General features: G+C 38.0%; 1 protein-coding gene and 1 long non-coding RNA gene across 2 annotated transcripts in view; one reads left to right on the top strand and one right to left on the bottom strand.

Annotated features, from left to right (window-relative positions):
* BANK1 (B cell scaffold protein with ankyrin repeats 1) overlaps nucleotides 1–17,565 on the top strand; it is a 132,240-nt gene that overhangs the window by 86,904 nt on the left and 27,771 nt on the right. The window lies entirely within an intron of this gene.
* The window catches only part of LOC110471149 (uncharacterized), a 39,914-nt gene continuing 30,671 nt past the window's right edge, over nucleotides 8,323–17,565 (bottom strand). The window contains exons 8-9 of the long non-coding RNA XR_004148255.1: nucleotides 16,223–16,338; nucleotides 8,323–8,367 (exon numbers count right to left, since the gene is read on the bottom strand). This is a non-coding gene — a long non-coding RNA (uncharacterized LOC110471149). The remainder of the gene's footprint in view (nucleotides 8,368–16,222; nucleotides 16,339–17,565) is intronic.

The raw sequence follows: 17,565 nt of genomic DNA, 5'->3' as shown, positions 1-17,565 counted from the left end.
TCTGAGATTAGAAGGGAAAGTGAACAGAGCTTTGAAGCAACTTCAGTTGATCAAAATCTGTGAACCTAAATGCAAGGCATGTGTTTGGCTGCTGCTCTGGACTAGTTGCCCCCAAGAAGATACACCCACCAATCTTTCATGGAGTCATTGTATTTGTTTCTCTTTGTTTTCTCCTAATACAGAGTAATTCAGGATAAAAGTGCATTTTTCAAACGGATCAAAAAAATCTTACTAGCAATGTGAATGTCATTCCACTCTGTCAGAATTAGCAGTCTGTGTGTGTATGTGCATTAGGGAGCTACTGTAACCAGTCAAGATAATAGGGATGCGTTGGGACACTGAGTTATGCAACCATTGGTAAAAGCTGCATTATGTATCTCAGTTTCAAAGCAGTTAAAATAACACCCTGAACAATACCAGTAGCCATGAATATAGTCCATTAAATCCCCTGAATAATAATTGGACTTCTAGTCAAGAGGTACAGAAGTAAATAAGTGCACTGGTATTCTCAGTTTAATAAAAGTGTCAGACTCTCATAAGGCAGCTCCTCGGATGACATAAATTGGTTTCAGGACTCCAAATCACTCTCTGAGGATCTGCCCCACAGAATATAATACAGTCAAGGGTGGTGTGCACAGTCACAAACATTCAACATCTTTAAGCTATAACTGTTGCTTAGAGAGAGATTTCTATTTTAGGTTTGTATAGTATCACTCCTTACTGTGTTAACTTCCAGCTTTCAGGATAAGAATTGATAGCAATAGTAAGGTCCCTTGTGGAACTTTTATCTCTTCTCAGTGAAAAGCCTGATAGGTTTTTTTTTTTATTATTATTCTTTCTTCTTTTTTTATGCTTTATTGCAATTTCATTATTGTTTCTCAGTGCTAACTGAGGTAGGATTTTGGGAGGTGGAATCACAGTAGAACAGAGACAATGCAATGTGTTGAATACCACAGTATAAATACAAAAAGGAATTTGTTTTCAAAAGGAGAGCAAACTTTACACTCAGTATAAGCTCATAAATAACACACACTTTGCTGCACCCTACTATCTTTTTTAATGTCATCACCTTATTGGTAATCTTGAAGACTCCTAACACAAATAACAGGGAAAAAATCCTGGCCTTGACCTAAATTCCCACCTGGTACACAGTTCCTGCTGATAGCAGTGTTGGTGTGCTTGGATGCACACAGTGCCTCATGGTCCTCTGCTTCTGGGTAATAAATGGTTTTCCAATCAACCTGCAGACCTCATTCCCTTCTGTGACTGTGGAGACATTAGTGACAGATGTATGGCTTCCCGAATGAGAGTCTCCTGTGAGACAGCATCTGAAAAATGCATAAAGGCTGAATTTACATTACAGGGCCAATACCCTGCAGGATGTGTGTCAGTCTGGGTACCCAGGCAGGGTCTCTGGAAGTCCTTTTGGTGGGAAATGCGGATGTACATGTGGGAAAGGAGCAATTATGCTTTCTAGTCAGTCCCCTCTGTGGTCACTGGAAGTGGTCTAGACACATGACAAAAACAGCTTTCCAGGCAAAAATGGCCTCTGGAACAGCAATCTTGAAACAATTGCAGCAGACATGCACGTTCATTCTGTGGTCTTCCATCATTTTAGCGGTTTCAGATTGCTTTTATATGTTTCTATCAGCCCGAGTATTTTTAACACTGTTAACACTTTTAACCCTGTTGAAACCAGAATTTTCATGCCTTTATTCACTGTCAGTAGTCCTTTATCTTGCAAACGCTTGCATTGTAAAATACAATATAGTATGATCTGTTGAAAAAGAAGCTGTTGGAAATAGTTTCTGCAGTGAAGATACTCATTTTTGAACCTTCACCTAATATCATGGCTCAGCTTACTGCTAAATTAATTTTCTATTCCTTTCAAGTTGTCTCTTTAAATGTTTTAATTTTTTTTAATATTTTCTCCTAAATTCATCTTCTGATGCTGTAGGAGTAACATCAAATTCCTGCTGAAGACAGTTGAAAAATCCCTATTAATTTATTTGGTAGACGGGCAGAAGCAAGATTTTTGCTACAGATCTTTTACAAGCAGCCTTTTGTCTTTGTTTTGGAAGTTATTCCATGTGCTTAGTTGGAAAAAAAAAAGGTAGCCATTTCCATGTGGTCAGGTGGAGAAAAGAAGGCAATGGCTTTTTGAGGAATGAGTGTTGGGTGGTGTATCTGCAAGGTGAACTGGCAGCCAGTGTTCTTGCCATCCCAAGCAAGAAAAAAAACCGGGGGAATCCAAAACAAGAGCAGAACAGCGTTTTGTATTGCAGTTGTAAAATTCACAGCTGGACGTAGGGAGGATTTTGAGAAACGTTTTGTTACAGTCTGGAAATACTAAACAGCCTCTCTAAGAGCAAAGACTGAGACACGAGTCTAGCGCTCATCAAATCTCCTGTTGTTGACAGTTTTTGCCTGCAGGAATCAAGGAAGAGGGAAAAAATGGTCTCATTTTCTCTTAATTTCTTGATTCTCCACTCATGGATTCTCAAGGATTCTAATTCAGGAGAGTTGAGGGAATTAGTGGGGCTTGCAACTAATAACTGGGAAGTAAGAATCAGGCTGCAACTGCAGGTTTTGGGGAAAAAAACTTTGTAACTTTGACAGATACTGTGCAAGACAGTCAAATTGTAATGGCTTTGAGTTCTGATGGAAACAGCAGAACAAGTCCATTCATACAAGTCCATCCATTTGCTACAGCAAAATACAGCTGGCATGATTAGCTTCATGTAAAGCAGAAGTGGAACATCCCTGAGGATGTTCTCCAGGTTTGTCTCATGCTATTAAAATGGGAGGGACTGGATGGGCTCTGGGTTCAATTGTTGCACAGCCTGGGACTTCTCTTCAGTGCTGGGAACAGTCTACAACAAGCCTGGGATCATGGAGCTTGGTTTGTTTCTTGGAGTCTTTTGTTCCTGTATTGTTATAAAATCTACCAAGGAAAAGAGGGAGAGTATCTGCAATGCCAAAGAGCAAAAACAACAGGTCATTTTAACTACAGTGAACACATATTTAGAGTGATATTTTACAAAAAGTTGGCTGTTGCCCCAGACAGATCATTTTTTGAGTCTGAAACTCAGAGGAGTAGTAACTTAGCAACAGCTCAGCTGGTAAGACTTGGCTGACCTAAGGAGGTTGATGGAAGAGTCCCCAGGTGAGGAGGAGGGGGTTATAAAACAAAAGTGGCTGAAGTAACAAGGTTTGGAGAGGAAAAGAAAAGGGAACAGATTAACAATTCCTTAACAAAAGGAAACTGGTGCCCTTTTCTCTAGAAAATCTGTGTGTTTAACCTTTGACCTAGCCCCAAGGAATGCTGAAATATGGCAAAGAATTTGGAATGCAGTAGGGCATGCAAGCATCTGTTGTTTCACAGATATTTGTAATTTTTTTATGTTACTTCATGAGGCAGAGTCTAGAAACCTTGAAGAATTTAAAGATTGTATGAACTTTAAATTGTCCCCTTATGCACAAGGTTGGAGCTTGTGAAAAATTAATGCCTAAAGAATTTCAGCATCTCAGGAGCCAGCCCTGCTCCTACAGCTCTCACACTGCAGTCCTGAGAAAGGGGTAATAACCAGTCTCTATCAAGCAAGAGCACCAGAGAAAGAAACTGGAGGTTTTGTAGGGATCCAAGAGATTAAACCAAGCAGCCTAAACATTGGGGGACACCAAAGAAAAGATGTGGATATCTGGCATAGGATATAATTGAGACCATATAGCACCTTGTATAAATAGATGAGAACTCTAGTTTTCTCCTTTTCTAGAAAAAGAGCAGAATGTGGTTTTTCTTTTGTTTATTAAGATGTGGGGCTTTTCAACACCACACATTTCAGCTTCTGCCTTTTTTAAAATCATCTTAAAATAGGATAGAAGAAAAAAAGCTGTCTTCTCTCTGTATTTACCAGAACTGTTTTTTATATATCTGCAATGATAAAAATGCAGGGAGATGGTGTCTATATTGTGGGTCTGAGTAGAAGATGGCATGCTTTTCTTCACCACTGAAGCAATTTTCCAGTGCTAATTCTTGGTTTTGGAAGAGGAAGTTCAAGTGGTGATGTTTGTGGTTGACAGGAGATAAAAATGGCATCAGTTCTCATCAGCAAAACTTGTTTGCTTCAGTGGGTGTTGGGGCATGGCTTGAGTACTTCTCTCTATTTGTAGGAAGTTGCCTCCTTGTGTTTATACCACTGCTCTTTTTGTTGATCAAGGAAGGTCTGCTGCTGCCTTTTATTTTGTGTGCACAGGATTGTTCTTTTGCATCAGACTCAGTCTGTACATCAGGATGGCTCCTCTACTGCTCACTAGAGCTCCCACAGGATTTTCTCATTTCTGGTGTTTCCAGAAAAGAAACAAAAAGCTTGTGTTCAGCTTGGTCTGCAAAGTGTAAAGGCCTGGAGATGGCTGTGCTGCTGCACTGATGTTTAAGGAATTACTACAGTTTCAAAGCATTGCTTGTGTCACAGGAACCATTTACCTTCAGCCATGGATGCCACAACTAGTGTCATAAACATGCTGTATGTGTACAAACAAAGCTCTCTTTTCATATGAAGAACATTACCTAACTTGCCAGATTTGAGGTTTGAGGGTTATCTTCTCTTAAGACTGCCTGAAGGCATAATATTCTGACTATTTTGTTGAAAAGTAACATAGCTTGGTTTGAATGTTATTTTTTCTTGCTTTATAAATTGTTTTCTCTTTTTAATGGATCTCCTTTTTGTCTCTCTGTTTCATTTTTTCTGATTTTGGTGGCTATTTGTATTTTTCAGGTAAATCTTTCACTAGTTTGGGATTTTTTTTTATTTTTCCTTGTTTTCTTTTTTCTTATTTTTCCATTTTCCAATTTGTCCTTTTCTTCATTCCTTTTTTTCTTTGTTGAAAATGCCTGTTCCCTATTGACTCCTGTACTTAAAACATTGCAACAGCTGATAACAGTGACAGCTTTACTACTGAATATAGAAGAGAATTAGGTTTATTGAAATATTTTTATTTTGTAATTCAGTGAAAGCCTGTTCATATACATCCCACAGAGGCTTTTCTGTGACTTGGGTATTTCACAAGATGTGGTGATGCAGATGAACTTCTGTAATTACAGTGCATTAACACATTCTGTATGTTATTTTGGAGTATGCAAAGTATTTCAGGCTGTGATATCTGTATTCACATGGGTTACTTTGACAGAAAACTACAATGAAAAACACAATGTCTTTGAGAAACTGGTACCCTTGCTAGATGCTTTGTGGAACAAAAGGTTTACACAAACAAATTCTCTGACCACTTTTTCTGTTCTGGCTATATAGGGCATTGCCTTAAAATCTACTGGGCTGGTAAAGGATATTCTGATACATTGATTAGATAAGAGACCTTCAAGGCATTAAATATGGGACAGCTTATTCCCTAAAATTTCTTTCTGTTGGTCTCAATAGGTTTCTCCTATTTATTTGTCTCTGTTTTAACTCACTGGGTGCATAGCTTGGGTGTGAGTTTTGGGATACACAATCCTGCACTGAGAATTGTGAGGACAATTTAAGCTCTCAAGCTGTTTAGAAGCAAAAGAGCTTCTCCCCAAGCCCTTTTTGTGCCAATATTTGGAGTTCTGCAGAGCTCTAGTTTACTCTTCTTTTTTCTTATGTTATCAAAAGCAATTTGAATGTCGCATATTTTTTTAAACTCTGCATTTGCATCTTGAACATTGACAGGATTTTATTATATAAGGCAATCAAAAAGTTAAACTGGTGAAGAACAAAAATGTGAATAACCTGACTAGTTCAACAGCTGAATATGTAGAGCGAAATGAAGTACAAAAATATAAATGAAAGCTGTCCCGAAAGCTTCTAAATTGTGTATTTCACTGAATCAGGATGAAGAGTCATAGTTGCTATTTCAGTGTGAAGTCTTGGGTTATGATGAAGAGCACCATAATATTTCCTCAAATAATCTCTTGAGGTCACATTTCCATCTCAGATGAGTCTTTTGTGTTAACTTTGGCAATTTCCTAGATATACTACAATGTAAAAGTAGTATTAAGTACTAAAACTTCCTCTCCCTAGAAACATCAATGTTTTGTCAAGAAACAAGGTTGTCATTCATCTATTAAGATTTTAATTGAATCAGTAAACAACCATCCAGAGTTTCTGTAATGGAGGACTGCTGAAGCATGAAAACCTCAGTTCAGTCTCTTATGTTGAAACATTTGTTGGTAGACACTGAGTTTGGTAGTGTGTGTTCATCTGTTCTCTCATCCTTCTCCTAAACATTTTATTGCCTCTTGATGTTCATTCACATCAAAGACAAACCTAGGTCAGAGAGGACTCCATTGTTTCCAAAACTGTGCTGGAGAGAGGTCTTATTTTTTTTTCCCCAGCTTTGCCTTCTCTAATACCAAGGGAAAATGATGTGAGGTTTGTGTCCCTTGGGCTATAGAGTCCCATTCTTTGATTTGCTTTTTGCACCATGCTGGCAGGTTATGAGTCATGCACAGATCTAGGGAAGAACTTCCCAGGCAAGAGAATCTGCTTGTATGTCAGTGCTTTTCTCCTTTCTTCCAGATGTGACAAATCACTGTCATTGTTAGTGAAATGACTTTTAATGAAGTGTCAAAATTTAACTTACTCTTTTGGTATTTCCATTGCATCAGTCATACAAAGCACTTGCATGACTGCAGAACCTGCAGTGTTGAAGGGAGGACATCCCATTTGAATTGATAAGGAAGAAATTATTAAATCAGCTGGGGCATGTTCTGTACTTCAGAGCTTGTTTTCCTTTATAAACCTAAAGAAACAAGAAGCACAAGTGCAATAGTCTCAACCACCCCAGGGTAAGAAATGTGAACAAATTGCCAGTAGAGCACTCAACTGCAGGCATGACCAAAGGTCAAAGTCCCAAATCCTCTGTATTGATAATCTCCCTTCCTGGGTGGGATTTGCTGCTCACTAGCTCAGCATGAGTTAGCCAGAGCCTGCTGCTCCACAGTGCAGCAAGTCACTGAATTCATGACTCAGGCCCCAAGGTCCTTGTTTATCTCTCAACCTGTACCTCTCTCTTCTCTCAGTCTGTCCCGACTACCTTGCTGCTGAAGTAAAGACAGCCTGGAAATAGCAAATTTCATTATTACTCTCTTATGTGACTTCCTGTTTTTCAGGAATGTTTAGATATTTTTAGCCAGTTTGTTAAAGCAAGACTTTTGGTCTTTTGTATCTCTCTTGCCTCTTAGGTCTCAAAACAAAACCCAAAAAATTACTATTTTTTTTTTTTTATTCTGGCATTCCTCAGCCCTCATCTATGCAACAATTCAACCAGCACTGAGAACACAAACCTTTCAAGCATTTTAGGCAGTAATAGAAATTCCAGTATGAAATACATTTGGATCTTGCAGGTTTTCACATTCTTTAAACTGTAATTCCCCTGAAATGGCATTGTCTCTTCTTTATGGTTTCACTAAAGATTTTGGATTTCAAAACATATTGAATTTTAAGGTTTCCTATTCACACTGCTTGCTCATTCCTCCATAACCCACAAAATTTCTCTCAGTGTTCTACAATTGCCTGCTGTGACAATAACCTCTCTTAAGCATTAGAGATTATTTTAAAATAAATCCACAATAAATCCAATTTCTAAACATCCTCAGCATCACATGGTGCTGTATGAAGTTACACAGATTGTGAATTTGTTCAGTGAAATGTGAATATCCAAGATTTACCCATCACAGGAATTGCATGACAGAGATGCCTTAATAGATGCCTTATTAAATTTCCACAAAAGGGAATTTGGACTCTAGCATAGAAACAAGAAGATAAGGCAGGACATTAAGCAGTCAATTGGAAAACAATACCAGAGTGCTATGGGCAACAGATAATAAATACAAGTGAAATCTCTGTCTTTTTAAATTTTTTTTTATTCCTGCTTGCCAGGGTAACCACATTTAATAGGAGGTCAGTTGTGACAAGTGACCTTCAAGTGAGATACTAGTAGTACATTTGTAGCTTTTTTTTACTCCACAGACCCATATTTATGGGTGCATTGTATAGATCTTTATATTCAGACATTCTTCCTACACTGTTACATGTATTTAGGAAAAAAAATAGATGGTAGAACTCTGTGTAAAATGGCACAGTCCTTTTGAGGCTGACACACATTTTACTACACATGAAGATCTGCCCCAAGAGTGTTGCCCAGCATGCACATGCAGCAGAGTATGCACAGCATGACATGCAGAGGCCTCAGGAGAAAGAATAAAATGGGATTCCTTTTGTAACTCACTGCTACTCTTCTTCCATCTGCTGCTTGGGTCCTGTGAACCTCCTGAGTTCTTGTAAAGTTACCCAGTCTTTACACTCAATAGCTACTTTCTGTGTGGTGCTGGGGGCAGAGGAGATGAAGGGGAATGAGTTAGTTAAAAATTGCTCTATGTCCTATTAGAAAAAAAAACAGAAATTCTCTTTAAAAATGAAAGTGAAATGGTAGAATCCAACTGCTTAATAGTAACTCCAATACGTCAGCTTGCTTAAATTGCTTTTTTGTTATATAGCATGGTATTATTGATAGTAGTGGCTACAAGGTGTCTGAAAGAGAAATGGGAGCAGGAGAAAAGCCCAGTCCATTAATGCATCACATCTCAGGTTCATCAGCATCTCATTTCACACTAATGCAGCAGGTATGTCTCCATAATGCAAAGCTTGGCCCACTGCTGTAAATTATAAACCTCAGTAACTACACTTCTGCATCCTGACTGTGGATTAGAAACACACAATGGACTGAGGAGGTAATTGCAGTAGACTAAAATTGCTGGTATTAAACAAGAATGCGATGCTGTAGGCAACCCCACACTGAATGTCAGATACAGGTTGCTTTGCCCTTTTTCTCCCATGTTTTAGTCTTTTTCCACTTTGGCTCTTTTTGTCATTTGCTCTTTCTTTCTTGTCTTGAGAACTGAAAGTGCTCACAGAAAAGGTAATATCTGAGATTTGTATTCATGTCAAATTATAATCTTGTAGCAGCTGTCATTAAAACGGCTGTGAAATACAGTTTCAGTGAGCTGTACTTGCTAAGCATTTCCCAATAGTGATGTTACTAGCATAGAAGCAGGTTGATTAGTCCAGTTTGATTGCCCCCCCCACCCTAAATTGAGAAGAAAAACTGTTACTTCTTCAAACAGAAATTACATAGATCAGAAATTACATAGTTATTTGTATGTCTCTCTTGAAGCAGAAGTAGGTCTCAACATATATCATACTATCAAAAGTGATTTTTATGGCTTTTAGCAGGTAGTCATTTACCTTCTGCAAGCAGCCTCTAATTGTATTTGAGTCATTAATCAGGGAATATGTTTCTTTTGGATTTATGCAAAACACCTATATTTGTTTAGCCTTTCCTCAGGTGACACAGATTTTATTATATAGCATACAGTTCAGTGCATTTGTTGTTCAACCCACATTTGTTAATGCAAAATTCTGAGAGGATACAATGCTGAATATATTAATCTATCTGCTTTAGGGGATTACATGGAAAACAGTTGCAGTTGAAATAAGGCTGTGGTAAAGATGGAAGGAAGGCAACATCATAGGTCAAGTAGGATGGTCTTGTCTAGGGGCAGAGAGCGCATACCACAGCAGGTTTCACAAGAGTGTGTGATCCCAGGTGCAAATCCCATAGATCTACACTCAGAAAGACTCTGAAAGAACAGGTTACTGCTCACTGTTAATTTGTTACTGTTCAGTAAGCAAACAAAGCTAAGAGAACTAGGTGTTTTCCTTTAGATATGGGAGCATTTCAGAAAGAAATACCATATAAAATTAGAACAAATAAACCTCTATTCATTTCAGTAGCGTCTTATTTTAACTCATGTTTCATGTTGTATAATTTTTTGCTCAAACATCAAGTGTTTCTCTTCATAGCCAACAAGATGGTTAGAGAAATGGAGCACCTCCTCCTATGAGGAAAGACTTGAGAATTGGGATTGTTCAGCCTGGAAAAGAGAAGGCTTTGGGGCCACCTAATTGTGGCCTTCAGTGCCTGAAGGGAGCCTACAAGAAAGAATAGAGAGCCTTTTTACAGGAGCATGTAGGGGCAGGACAAGGGGGAATGAATTCAAACTGAAATAGGATAGGATTAGATTAGATATTATGAACAAGCTCATTACTGTGAGAGTGGTGAGACACTGGAACAGGCTGCACAGAGAAGCCATGGATGCACCATCCTTGGAAGTGTTCAAGGCAGACGAGGCTCTGAGCAACCTGATCTAGCAGAAGGTGTCCCTGCTCACAGCAAGGGGGATCATCTTTAATGTCTCTTTCAACCCCATCTATTCTGTGATTCTACAATGAAAATAGTCAAGTGAAATACAAGGTGACATTACATTACAGATTATTGAAAATAATTTTATTTTACTGAGTTGCAAGTACTTTTGTTAGACTTTTTAAAATAAGTTTGGCATTCTCTTTCTCTACTGCTATCTTCTTTCCTCTGTTTTGGAGTCTGGATTGTCAGAGGGATTGTAGAAGCCAGGAAGATTAACTTCATATTGCTTGTGTGCTGTATGAAGAATGGACCCAAATAAGATTGGATTTCTGTCTCTTTTAATTGTTTTCTGTAAATGTAGGGTGTTTCTGAGATAGCTGATACTCTTTGAATGTAGTAACTGTACAGCCATCTAATAAAATCAGTTGTCACTGAAATAGGTGAAATCAGCAAAGCACCTTAAAATGAAATTATTTGTCTGAACACGGTAGTGTAGAGGTCACTGACCAAATGCACAGATTGTCTCTTTGGGAGAGAGAGAAGAGCTTTCACTTAAATTGATGTCTAGAGTTCTCAAAGTAGTTTGCCAGCTGTTACCAAGGCCTGAAACTAGCTTAAAGAATGAAAAAAATTAACATCTCTATTTTAGGAAAAAAAGATATAAACTCTCAGGGACAACCTGTCATCTTATTTGCTTTCTTTAACTACAGTATCACCATCCTTCAGTTCATAAATTGCAAGATGTACCTGAACTGAAAGAATAATGCAGGATGGCCAGTGGCAAATTTGTAATAGTTTAATCTGAAAGCAAATACCTGCACCATGTGTAGATCCATTTAGAGTCAAGCAAAAATAAGAGAAGGATCTTACTTGGATTTGAAGACTAAATTCTTCAGAGGCTAATTATTTATCTGATTCACTAGGGTTGTAATTTACATGATACCTATTTCAGAGTGGAAAAGGTTTACTTTTTTTTTATGTTTCTTAAGTTTGCATTTTACATTTTTCCTGGTTTTGTTTATTATACCACATGCTGTAGCAGTGTTTTCCCACAGAATAGCTTCACTAGATAATTTTTGCTGTTTTTGTCTATGGTCTATGTTTTAATAGACATAGTTGAATTCAGTACAGGTAATAACTGCTGTTTCAATTGCTTTTCTCATTCTTTAGCTTTGCTATTGTTTAGAAATGCAAAGATTTTAAGAACCTGAATATAAAAACCCATATCCGAAAACTCTGACTATTCTTAGCACATGTATGTAGAACATATTCTAGAAATACCATGGTATTTAGACGCTTTATCCTGTTCCCTTTTAATTCAATATATTTTTAAAAGTTGCCTAGATAGAGCAAAACTCCTGCTAATTTCTGCAAAAGAAGGGAAATTTCTGAACGTTTACCAAGATTCAGGGCAGAAGAGCAGAATCTCAGAAGTCACCAGAGAACGTAGAAATTTCTGTTACTTGAGTTCAAATGACAATATTGTGACTCTTGGCACTTAAAATGTAGTTCTCATGTAAAATACAGCAGCTGTTTAAATGTTAGGGTAGCACTCTGCAGTGTGTACATAGAATACAGGGGGACAAAAAAGAGAAATGGTGATGTGTTAATGCTGGAGAGCCTGGGACCAATGAAAAATCATAAATGTTCTGCCAGGAGCATCTATGCAGCTTAGAGTCCAGCCCATCACATCCTTGTCAGTAATCTGGAGCACAGAGCTTTGAAACAAACAGTACTGAATGTTCTTTTCCTCAGCCAGACCATGTTTTCCTCATTACATGAAAAGGAGCTGAAAGTTGCCTGGGCTGGGACCACATTCAATGCCTTCTGCATTCTCTTCCTTCCCTTCCAGAAAGTCTGATTCTTTCAGGAGCCCAAGGCCTTGCTAAATGCCATTTTTTTACTCTTCTTACTTAAGCATTAGCTGTTCTGTTGTGCTAATCTTACGTTTTCCACAAGTGTTGCTCTTTCACTTGCTCATTACACTTTCAGGTGTGTTTCTGTCTAGCTGTTATTCACTCTACAGTATTTGAAATATTTCACACTCATGGATGATATTGGGGTCATCCAAAACATATTTATGCTTTACAAAGGCAAAATTCCTACCTGCTTATATAATTTGCTACGAGAATGAAAGAGATTTTCAGAACCAATGACTTTTTCTTGTTTTGGATTCCAAAAAAAAAAAAGAACACACAAAACTTTCGTATTTGCCATCTAGGAGAAACAAAAGCAGAAATAAACAGGTATGATATGTAAAATTCTGTTGTATTTCCTGTCAGTCAGACACTTAATTAATTTTCAACCTCCTCTTCTACTTCCAGGGACCTGAGTATCTATGAACTTTCCTGCAGCTGAGAGTGTATCAGCACTACAGACAGTGCTCAGCAGCAGAAAATTGTCGCTTGAAATTAGTATTTTAATGAACTGATTTCACAAATGTAAAGCAAAATCCCCCAGCATTAAAGAAATAAGTGGAGGGAAAGTTAATAACTGTGAATTTTAACAGGCAGGTTCTGCCTTGGCAAAGGAGCGGAGCTGGTTCAGGTTTTGGTCCCTCAAGCTGCCACAGCTCCTAGGGACAGGGCTGGGTGGGCAGTGTTAGATTTGTGGTTGGACTTGATGATCTTGGAGGTATTTTCCAACCTAAATGATTCTGTGATTCTCTCTTTGCTGCTGCTGGATCTGCTAAGGGAGTAGTAATTTAGTAACTACACTGAGAGTTCAAACAGTGTAATCACAGTCATCAAGTGAAAGAGAAGCTCTCTGGAGAATGATTATTGTTTTGCCCGGGAAAAAAAAAATCAGAAAAGCAAGAAAAAAATCTTACCCTGCTAGATTGAAAAATTAACCTGTGTGAGAGATGGGAGTGCTTTTGTGGAGTTTGCAATGATTACACAGCCTGTCAAACAGCAGTGGATATTTTTTTCAGCAGAATCAGTACTCTACAAGATTTGAAAGTCTTTCAAAAAATTGTGTGGGTGTGTGAAAAGTGAAGTAACAAGAATTGTCATTAAAGGAGAAATGAGCTAAAATGAGTCTGAGGAGAAATTTTATTTTTGAATGTTCAGAAGAAAAATCCCTTGCTGCTCAGTAGCTAGATTAGAGAACAGTATAAAATACACAGAAGAGGGAAAGTGAGCACAAATTCTTCAAATGGAGACTGCAGCAATTTGATTTTTAAAAACATATTTTTATCTATACCAGTAAATTTAGTTGTCTGATTTGATTTGAAGTATCCTTTTGTTTCTCTTGCAGTAGATGTTTCTCACAGCCATAGTCATGAAGGCTGTATAATAAGTGAATAGTTATAACACACCAAGCCTTTACTTACTCTTGGTCTTTTTTGTATATTTGTTTCCTAGTGGGTGTGAATTCGTACAAAGAGAGAGCTTTCCCCCCCACCAGACACTCACTGAAAAGCAGGAGTTACCAAAGTTGCAGAAAGTTTACTATGATTTGATAGACAAGCATACAAAATGTGAAATTGCACAAAATAATACTGCAAATAGGGATCAGTTCAGGTATGCTAGCTGATATGCTGTGCAGTACATCAGCTTGTAATGAAGTTAAAGTAAACATGCAAATGAAATGGTTTAATAAGGGAACTCAGAAGGAAATTATTTAATATTACAATAAATAATTTCAAATTAAATAATTCCTTTTTGCTCTTATTAAAATATCTGAACCCAAAGTTGGGTATTCATTGATGTTTTAATTTGTTTCGTTTCTTGATATTGTACAAATAATTTGTTTCAGTCATACATTTGCTCCAGACTGATCATGAAATCATTAGATTTTGTCAGTGGTGCATTTAATTTTTTTTTTATAGTTATGCGCATTTTATGTACCTTTAGCTTAATGGAATGGGAACTCTAGGATTTTGTTATCTTTCAGTATTGCAAAAAACATGGTGCCAGTTGAGACTTGGGACAAATTTTATGCAGATGGAATTTTGCAAATTACTGTGAATGTCACAGTATTATTTTGACTGTCTTTCTGTATCCTTGCTTGATTTTGACCTTATTTAGTATGTGTTTTCTATGTTCTAATTTGTTAGGGTTAGTGTAATCAGCACATAAGTATGTTTGTCCACCAGATCATGTGATACTCCTGATTGGAATTAACATGAAAAAAAAGTAGGAAGTGATGGGTTAAACTGAAACCCATACAGATAAAGGAAGCAATTACGCACACACCTGACCCCAAAAAAGAAATCTGGGAATGATACTGCTGCAGTTGTACACAGCAGGAACATGCCTTTGAAGGATTCAAAAATCTTGTGTCCTGCTTAGGTAGAATCAGAAGGGATATTTAAAGATCATCCTGTCCACCCCACTGCCATGGGCAAGAAGATTTTCCACTAGATTATGTTGCTTAAAGCCCTCTCCATCCTGACCTTGAAAACTTAAAACTGTTAGAATTTAAAGGTCTAATGGATGTATGGCAAAGGCAAAAGGGGATAGAGGTAATATGTATTTAAGATTCAACAACACTGCTGTGTTTATTATGTCCAGACATCTTATAAAGAGCCACGTGGTGTAAGCACCTGTGTGAGGAGGGCATGAGAGGTTTGCAATAAATTATGATTGCCTGCTACTCTGAGAAATCATTCTGAATAACAGATCAGTCATTGCCTTTTGTTCCCAGAATGAGCAGCGTTATTCAAAAACAGTTGTTGATGTTAAATACCTGTTCTTTTTGTGGTCTAACTTGTGTGGCACACACAATTTTATGTCAGTTGCCTCTTGCCCAGCTGACTAATGGATGTTAGAGACACTGTGAGTGCTGACATTTGGTACTGATACTGCAAGGCCTCAATAAGGCACACAGGGCTGGCTCAGCCATGCTTCCTGAGAGGACAGACAGCATTGCACCTCAGCTTGCTCTGACACATGGGCAGCAAGCAGACAGCAGCAGCATTTTTGGCTGGAAGGATATTATATGCTGTTCTTGGCTTTTTCTAAGACAAACCTTGCTTAGGTCAGGAGGGTGAGTTCAAGCGTTTCAAGGGTTGGATTCAGCCCCTGGGCTGGGCAGCCCACACTGCTTTAAACCCCTGTTTTTCTTCAGTATTGCATGGCAGAATATGTGCAGGAAAGCTTCTTTCCACCACTGTTCTTCCCACCTGCCCGGCTTTACAACTGAGTTGGTTTTCATCTTGGGTTATAACACTGTGTTGAGTGTTTCATTGCCCTTATGTTTTAGGGTTTTCTCATGGGTTTTTGCAAGCCTGAGTTATCAAGCTAGCTAATGGGATAATAAAGGTGTTTGATATTAATAAAGCCAATGAACAACAATGTTGGAGCTGTCCTCATTCATGCAATCGATTTAATGAAGTTCCCTTTTTCTGTCATTTCTCCAGGTGCTTATACAGGACCCTGGGAAAAATTAGTCATTAATACTTAAACATTTCCAGTACTTTGATGAATATTTTACATTGTAGAGTATGTGAATATTTGTAATTAATGCAGACTTGAGAATTAGAAAAATTTTATAACCAAAATAGCTGGTCACTAGGCTCAGGAGTGCAGTTGGAACTGAATGAAAGGAAAATGTTTGCCAAATTGCCTGCTTGCAGTTCATGAAGACCTGAGAGTGCAAATGGAAATATTTCCTACTGTATACTAGTTCTCACTTCTGCATTCTGGAAAGCTCTGGCAGGACCGTGATAATGGGCAGGGTGTAGGCTACACCACAGTGAGGATGAGAGAAAAGCAGCAAAAACTGAAGGTAGTTGCCAAATGGAAATATATCCCTTTTGCTTCAGTTGCTGCATTGAGAGTCTAAGCAGACAGTGCTGGCAGGTCTGAGGAGTGGTACAAGCACGTCACCTGGGGCTGGGGGAAAAAAAAATCTAACTCCTGTGTTTCAGTCCAGTTTCTCTGAAAGCAAGTTCAGCTATGACAAAGAAATGGTGGAAACATCCAGCCAAGGAAAACAATTTCTTCTGTCTTGAGGTTCTAAAATTACTTACCTTATTTACATCCCATTTTCTTCTGTGCTCAAATTCACTCCCAATGGGAGGACATTTTCAGTGGCTTTGTGTACCATCACGTAGGCTTTACTAAGGTCCAGGTCACCAGCATCTGCCTGAAAAGGAATACAAGAGACATTATCCAATGAGTTTTTAATTGCATTGGTAAGGTTTCTAAGTGAAGGAAACAGCTAGAGGGCTCTTTTCTGTGTAAACAAAGAAGAGGAGATCATTGAAGTTGTCCAGAGAGGGTAACCTTGGTGAGAGCAGTCTAAGATATGTTATTGTATCTAGTTTCTATGACAGGAATGAAAAGTAACAACATAATAGTAGCATTAAAAATAAAAAAATAAAATCATATCCAAGTGCATATTTACCTCATTGTGAAGGGAAGATTGAAAGAGTACCAAGAGAACAAACCCAAGTAGGATTATGAAGTCCACAGGAAGTAGAAGCTGCATTAGGTTGCTAAGGTCAAGATAGAATTGTAGCATAGACACTTAGAAATACTGTGAGAAAGACCAAGGCACAAAATGAAATGGATCTAATAAGAAATCAGAAGTAACAAAAAATCTTTTTAAGAGTATTTTTCAACAATTCATTGTGAAAATAGAAAGGCTTATTAATTAGTATCATATTCTTGTACTATTCAGTACCCTATTAGCAATTTAAATAATAGAAAGATTTTTCAAATTCCTTCCAAGTCCATGATCCAGTGTAGTGATTTAGGAGTGGGCACATTTTAATATAGTTACATGAAATTTTGAGGTGTTTGCAGTTCACACCACCTTCTAGGCTTTCAAAGTGTTGATTTTACTTTTCAAAGAAAACTGCCTCATTGAGATGTGCACTGAAGAGAAAAAAAAGAAACAAAAGATGCTGAAAGAAGAAGTGCAAATGAGACCATCTCTACTTGGTTTTCTTCTCTAATGATATTTAGAAAAAATACTTATTTTCTTTAGGATGCCCTGACTCCAAAGACATAGACATCCACATACGTGCTTGGTTGGGATCAGATACTTTTAAAAGCACTGCTGTGCTTGGATCTTGGCTCTATATGCTCTGGCAGCCTTTCTAGCAAGCCCATATAGACTGTGGTAGCTTTAACCAGCATTTTACAGCTTGTTTCTCAAAATCCCAGGAGAATCAGGGCTCCTTATCAGCTGAGGGAGAGGGCAGCTCCTGGAATCTTTCAGACTGGTGTGTCTCAAGGAAGTCATGTGGTAGAAATTGGTGTTTCCTGGTGATCAATGCAGGTTCAACTCTGAGTGACTGGCAGTGACTTGAATGTTATCTTGTTGCTTAATAGTCAGAAGAGGATGCCTGAGACTGTGCCTGTAAGA

This window comes from Lonchura striata, chromosome 4 (assembly GCF_046129695.1).
Source record: "Lonchura striata isolate bLonStr1 chromosome 4, bLonStr1.mat, whole genome shotgun sequence".
NCBI lineage: Eukaryota > Metazoa > Chordata > Aves > Passeriformes > Estrildidae > Lonchura > Lonchura striata.
The sequence above is the reverse complement of the archived record's forward strand: the minus strand, read 5'-3'. Positions and strand labels throughout refer to the sequence as shown.